This window comes from Lottia gigantea, assembly GCF_000327385.1.
Source record: "Lottia gigantea unplaced genomic scaffold LOTGIsca_21, whole genome shotgun sequence".
NCBI lineage: Eukaryota > Metazoa > Mollusca > Gastropoda > Lottiidae > Lottia > Lottia gigantea.
Genome location: NW_008708458.1, coordinates 3105021 through 3113062, shown reverse-complemented (window position 1 = coordinate 3113062; position 8042 = coordinate 3105021).

The window sequence follows — 8042 nt, the reverse complement described above, 5'->3', positions numbered from 1 at the left end:
TTGGATGTGTTGAAAAGTTGAGTTTTTATATCCAGTTTATTGTGATGTGTTTGGAAGTTAATAATGTTTGATTAGCTGCCTCTTGAAATCAAGTTGAAGTTTGATTTTATTATTTTCGAGTTGTAGTAATAATAGGTTTTTACATCAAACTGCTCAGAATCTGATTGGAATCGAGCATGAAGCATGTTCTAAAGGATGATCAGACAACAGGTGATTGACAGCATCCATCATCTTTAGACTGAGCTCCCTGAAGGAAATTAATTTGAATTATAAGACATAATAGGGTTTTTATCAAACTTCTCAGAATCTTAACTGGCATGGAGTATACAGTATAGCACACAATTGATAAATTCTGCATGGTTATGAAGCAGGGAATCAACTTGAAGTACAATAGGGTTCAAAATGGCTGAGAAAGGAATAGAAGAGTACATTTTTCATGTGATATATCTGATTACATACTGTTTGATTGAAGCCAGGGCCCTGTTTCACAAAAAATCTTACGATCAATTTTGTTGTAAATATGGTATTATTCAATTTAAAATTCTACACTTCCGACAAATTCTTATCTTAAGATTTTTTGTCGAGCTGGGCCAAGAATTTGCATAGTTTGAATATGTTCAGAACTACTCCACCATAGTTAGTATCATAATAACATCAAGAATAGAAAACTTTTAACGTTCTGTATCTTAGATATAGTGTCCAAGGTCAGACAATTCATTAACCCTTTAGATTCCAAGGTCAGACATCAATATTTGTCTCAGTTTGACATCATACTTATTAATCATTGTATACTTAGTTAATTATCTTGAGGGAGATTATTAAATTTGACCCAAAATCATCTTTAGACTTGGTGGATCTACAAGACAGTCATCTTCTCTTCATCCTGTCTATAACTATTACATATTTCTACCCCGTTTCACTTTAGGAGGTAAACTTCATATTGGAAACTAAGTAATAGATATTATTTTGTGTGATTTTCAAACCAGCCAATTAACACCAGCCAATTTCCCGTAATCATTTCCACATGTCCGCCACAATGACATAGTGTGTCACTTTAGTAGTTAAACCTTGTATTAGGGACAGAGGTAATGAATATTCATGATGTCATGTGATTTTCAAACAAACCTCAATTTCCCGTAATAATTTCAACACGACCACCACCACAGTAGGTAATCCTTGTGTTAGGGACAGAGGTTTTAATATTCATGATGATTTTCAAACCCACCATACAACACTTGTGTGTAGTCAATTATACTGTTGTTTTGTATAAACAGGCAATGTCTCGACTACGAAAAATATTGTTTTGATTGTTAAAATTCGCTGCGAAAATCATGACGAACCATTCAACAAGCATGCACATCATCGTTTTTACATTTTGTTTTGTAAATATGGACACACTCATTAAACTCATGAATAATGTAAATATACAAGAAACCTCTTGTAAGAAAATGGTTGCTTTAATTCATTAGAATTTACAACCTATTTAGATAAAGTGAACCATGGTCCTATGCATTTATTGATAAAGAGGCTTGGTTTTAACAGAGATATCTAAAATTTCCCACGTATATTGTAACTAGGAAATGTGGTTTAATAACAATGATTGGTAAAACAGGGTCGTAACTAGGGTATTTTTTTGATGAGGTAAAAATCCTCAGTAGACTTTAAACGGTAACGACCTATACTGTAAACATCAAATAGATGATAAATTTAGAAAATTTCATATTTCAATTTTTAATTTTTAAAAACAAAATTTATTGTTTGTTAAATTCTACATGAGGCATTTGCCTCATTTGTCTTGACGTAGTTACGGCCCTGTAATAAAACGAACCAAGGTATGAAATATGTGTATATATATAATTTTAGAATATAATATGTAAGTTTATGTAATGATAATTTTGCTAATGGAAAGAAAAAGAGAAAATTATGGAAAGCTAAATGAATAATAAAAAGATTTGTCTGGATTCAGTGATAATTTAGAAATATTAGAACTTCACCACTATTATCATGATATTATTATACATATTGTAACAGAAAATAATTTCAACACTAGCTAATAACAATATTGGTACGGAAGTGGAACCGTATGTCATTATGTTGGAATGAACAGAAAAACAGATATCTGAAATTATTTCTATTAGTGGGTAAAGCTAATTTTTAGACAAAATATCTCGTGAGCTACAAGTTCCTTGAAGGAAATGACATATTTATACTAAAAAAAGAATTTGAATTGCTCTCTATTTTTGAGATAAATAGTGTCCACAAGGCAAATAATTTAAAAAGACAATCGTTTCAACACCCACTTATATAACAATATCAATACAGAAGTGGATATCTGAAATGTGTTCTATTAGCAGGCTGAGCAAATATTAAACCAAAATATTCTTTCAGCAATAAGTTCCTTGAAGGAAATGGCCCATCATGTTAGAATTTTAGTTGAAAAAAATAATTGAAATGTAGTATAGTTTACTCTAGCTTGAGATGAATTTATTTAAAACAACTTTCTGAAAGTTCACATGGCTTATAATTGGAATCGGAATTACACTGTAGTTTTTAAATAAATTTGATTACAGTCAAATCGAAAAGCCCACAATGTTTTAAAATGAGAACTGGAATTACACTGTAGCTTTAACATAAATTTGATTAAAGCCCCATTTGGAGTGTCCACAAAGCTAATGATGTTATTTGGGTAGTTTTGTTCCAACTTTCTAGAGAGTTGGCCAGAAATTCCTGGGAGAATATGTCAGATGAAATGTGATTAAAGTTAATATCCTGTAGAACTGTGGAACTGTGGAACTGTGGAAGTTTGAATTCAATGCTACAGTAGCCTGCAGTTCTATTTGATTAAAGAATGATTCACCATGCAGATGGTCGTCTAACAATACAAATTATCAACATGACTGTGGGTGGGAATTTTCAATTAAAATCAATTTTCAACTCAGCTTGGTGTGACTTGACTATGAAATGACCTGTGCATTGAATTTGAAATAAAAATAAAAGCTGCAGAAATTATCACCAACAACATGGCTGTAGATGGGAATTTTCAATTAAAATCAATTTTCAACTCGGTTGTACACTGAAGTTATGACACGACTTTATGAAGTTTGTAAAACTATACTGAGATTATTTATTTCATTGTACCAAAACTAGACTGAATTTATCATATGACTATGGTAAAACTGCTTTAAGTGGACTTAATTCTATAAAGATCATTTAAGATCAACTTTCACCTCAGTAAGGGTAAGGTTGGTTTGACTTGACTATGAAACAGTCTTTGCATTGAATTTGTGGTGCAATACCTGTATGCTTAATATCCTGCTTCACAAGTGGTTCAAATGTCAATTGTCATCCTCTTGTTTTTAAGAGATACATGTACTTACCTCTAGGAATACAACATATTAGATTTAACTTTACCAATAAGAGTATTTATTCATCTGTAAACTTACCTAGTATCATATCTTTACAAGAGAATTTCAGTATAATCCGATAAATCCAAAAAACAACATAATTATTTAAAAATGCTTAGAGTGTTACAGTTATGGCACTGGATAAGTCCAAAGATGAATGCGAACAGTGTCAAAATGACAAAATGTGGCATATTCCAGGTTTCAAGCAGTCACCCATGATATAAACTCTTATTGGCCAAGTTCGTTAAAATCTTAATTTATGTTTATTCCTTTTAGTAACAATAATGTCCCTGACAGTCTTCAGAAATTAATATGCTGGTTAATATGCTTTTGATTTGATTGTATTTTCTAGCAATGTTCAACCACTGTTTGTCTGACTAATCAATTATTCATTTGGAATTTTTTAATTTGAATAAAAGTTGGTTTCTCCTAGTAAATGAAATGTTGCTATAAATATGTCCAATGCATTAAAGATATTGATATTATTCAGTGTAAGAATTGTGACTATGAAAAGAAAGTGTAGATCAATATTCCAGTCTTTCTCTGTGAAATTTGGTTAATGGAATAACATGGGAACCTGTCTTGTTGGTAATAACTAGACAAGGTTCCATTTAGTTGCTAGTTTGATAAAGCTGTTTAAAACATACATGGTTTTGTTATGATATCAGCCAGTTAAGTGTTCTCTTGTTGGCAGTTTGAAATTCTCTGGTGTTGTTATATTTACATATTGCTTAGTAACTTTTTTTTATATCATCTAATTTAAATGTTGAGTGATTCAAGTTTGCTTATTGTCCATTTAAAGGGACACTGACTGCAATCATATGATTACCCAAAATATTTTGTCAAGTTAGTTTATCAAACTTTTAATAGTTGATCTAGGGCAGTGGTTCCCAACCTTTCTCAGTCTTCACACCCCTGTAGCAACCACCTTGACCTTTCACACCCCAAAAAATTTGTTTCATCCGCATTTCCAGCATGTGATGATGAGAGGTGCTCTCTCAATTCAAAATAAATTCTTCTCCTACACCAGTTGGCCACACCCCTGACACCCTAGTCCCACACCCCCAGAGAGTGAAAACATCCAAGGTTGGGAACCAGGGATCTAGGAACCCAGAACAAGCTTTGTTTGATTGTCACCATGATTGTAAGAAATAAGACCAAGAATAGTCACGGTGCTAAAATTATTAAAGCTTTTTTTGAATTTTTAATAGAATTGGAATATCAGCCTCAAAATAGTACTGATAATCTTAGAATGTCTCTGTGTTGATTAAAATATGCTCTTTTGTAAGTTGACATTGAAAAGAAATTCATTCCCCTCCTAGAAATTTCAACCCCTTGCTGAAAATGGGCCTCTGTAAAAGCAAATTTTGAAGACATAATGTGTGCTTATGTTTATATTTTGATCAAAGCAAATACATTCTAAGACTAACATTACTATTTTGAGGCTGATATTCCAATTCTCATAAAAATAACAGAAAAAATTCTAATTTTTTTTTTACTTTGCTCTGACAATTTAGTACGTTTTAAGTAACAACAATTAATATTATTAATGAAACTAAAAGTCTGATAAAAATTTTGAGAACTTTCCATTATTACGAAAAAATTAAAATTTTCTGAAAAAAAACTTGTTAAAAGTTGGAATCAATGTGATCCTCTTATTCAACTGGACAGTTGATATTATACTTTGGTTGGTAGATGACAAATTAATGTCCTCTTTCAGGTAGACCAGATATCACAGATTAGATAGTTCAGACTATAGACTTATATAGATAAAAACTCTACTTACACTTAGTGACTCTTATCCCAATATTAATAATATGGTTTCAGCGTGACACGTTCCTAAAACATCGTCATTCCATTTCCATTCAGGACTTCCATTAAATAAACAATTTAAACCATTCAATAAATCAAAAACTATGAACTAAATCCCCGTCTTTCCCAAGCGTTAATCTGTATAAAAACTGTTATCCGTGAACAAAGCTCTGTCTATTATTATAATCCCATGATGCCAAGCTCGACTGATATTCCTATCCTCTTATTAAATGTCACGAAACTCATTTCTGTCAGTCAAATAGTTAAATAGCCGTCGTTAACTTGGAGAAGAGCTTTAAGAGCTCTCCTGTTATGGAGGCTAAAATCATTGGTTTAGGCTATAAATTCATGTTGCGTATAAAGAGAGTTCATGATCTGATGTTTCTCTCTAGTAATGAATTGATATGGTAGTCTAGTAGAACATTTAACAATTCACTGCCTTTCATCTTAGTTTTAAACTGTGTGTTTTATAAATGATAGAAATTACCATTTACAAGTTACGTTCTGATTCATATTATTTAGATTTTCATTTAGATTAAAATATAATTTCAGTTATTGCTCTCCGTATTTCATTATTAATCTTTCGGTTATGCAACTTTTTCATTTCATTTCATTGATTATTCTGTCTCAAATTTTGTTGTTTTTCCCTTAAATCTTTTTTCAATCACATTTTATTAGGAGTTGACTATTACAGAAATTTTACCACTAATTTTAATACTTTTCATATATTGCTTCATCTGTTCGTGTGTTCATTCAAATTCATTCAAATTCATTCTTTCATATAGTCATTCATTCAAATTCATTCAAATTCATTCTTTCATATAGTCATTCATTCAATTCATTTGAATTTTGTGTGATTTTTACGTCATGCAATAGACAAAGTATTCATACATTTCCTAACATGTCATTGATTGAATTAAATATTTTTTAATTATCATATATTTATTTGCCAAGTAATAGAGGCTTATTCATATTTATTCATGATATCATTATTGTTTTATCTGTTTATCGATATAAATCATGCCTTATAGATAAGATATATACTGTAATATACAGTATAAACACTTTCTGTATACTGTAATATACAGTATAAACACTTTCTGTATACTGTAATATACAGTATATACACTTTCTGTATACTGTAATATACAATACATACACTTTCTGTATACTGTAATATACAGTATATACACTTTCTGTATTCTGTAATATACAGTATATACTCTTTCTGTATACTGTAATATACAATATATACACTTTCTGTATACTGTAATATACAGTATAAACACTTTCTGTATACTGTAATATACAGTATAAACACTTTCTGTATACTGTAATATACAGTATATACACTTTCTGTATACTGTAATATACAGTATAAACACTTTCTGTATACTGTAATATACAGTATAAACACTTTCTGTATTCTGTAATATACAGTATATACACTTTCTGTATACTGTAATATACAGTATAAACACTTTCTGTATTCTGTAATATACAGTATATACACTTTCTGTATACTGTAATATACAGTATATACACTTTCTGTATACTGTAATATACAGTATAAACACTTTCTGTATTCTGTAATATACAATACATACACTTTCTGTATACTGTAATATACAATACATACACTTTCTGTATACTGTAATATACAGTATATACACTTTCTGTATACTGTAATATACAATACATACACTTTCTGTATACTGTAATATACAGTATATACACTTTCTGTAATATACAGTATACAGAATATATACAGTACAGCTGGTTAAGATAATGAGGAAAGATGACTTATTCAAGGTCATCAGACTATCACACGCTGACTGGGATTAGAACCCATGACCATAATTTATTTGATGTCACCAGACAAATGACTTTAGTCCTCTTACCAACTGTGCTACAGCACGTCTCTTTGAAGTTTGTACAACTGGTTTCTCAGACAAAGACCCTTACATGTTGCCATATTGTTGTCTGCAAATTTGAACATAGGCACGAAACTTGTGAATAACATATGAACACTATGGGCAACCATTCTCATATAAAAAAGAGAATTTTAATTGTTAAGCTTTTTATATAAAGAGTACCACTTTCCTATCTATTTATTCATTAGGTTATTGCTTTCCCTTAATTTACTCATGGGGAGCTGCGATGGCTCAGTGAATTAGACGCTTGCTCGCTAACCTGAAGGTCCAGGGTGCAATCTCGACATAGGTCAAGATAATACCTTTGGTTTTTTTCATTAGCCCAGAAGGTGCAGAAAGGTAGGACTTTTCATTTCATTTTTTTAATTTAGTCATTCATCTTTCTCTGATTAAATTTCTGTAGCCAGTAAGAAGCTTGAAGAACTGGTTTCTCAGACAAAGATGTGTTACATGTCAATATTTGTTATAGTGTCAACTTGACTGAGACATGTATTATACTAAAACCACTTTCATGTTTTCTTATGGCTTCTAGTTGTTGTCTGAAATGAGTGGAATCTCAAGACTTTCATTGTTATATTAAGCTGTCATAAATTGAATCCCAGCATTATAACTAACAGCTAGCCTCCCACTCAACTGACATCACATTTTGACGAGTTTGTTTAAAATTGCTGTGCTCATACAAATTCACTTTTTGACTTCGTGTGAATTTGGATGAAGTTTTTCAGAAAGACCTGGCCATGTATTCTCAAAACGATCTTAGCGCTAGGATGTTCTAGGTTCTTATCAGCTAACATTGATTCTAGGACATCCTAGCGCTTATTCTTGAAAACTTAACTTAAAATGATTTAAGTGTTTCAGACATTTAATTCGTCAATCACTAAAATTAATTTTA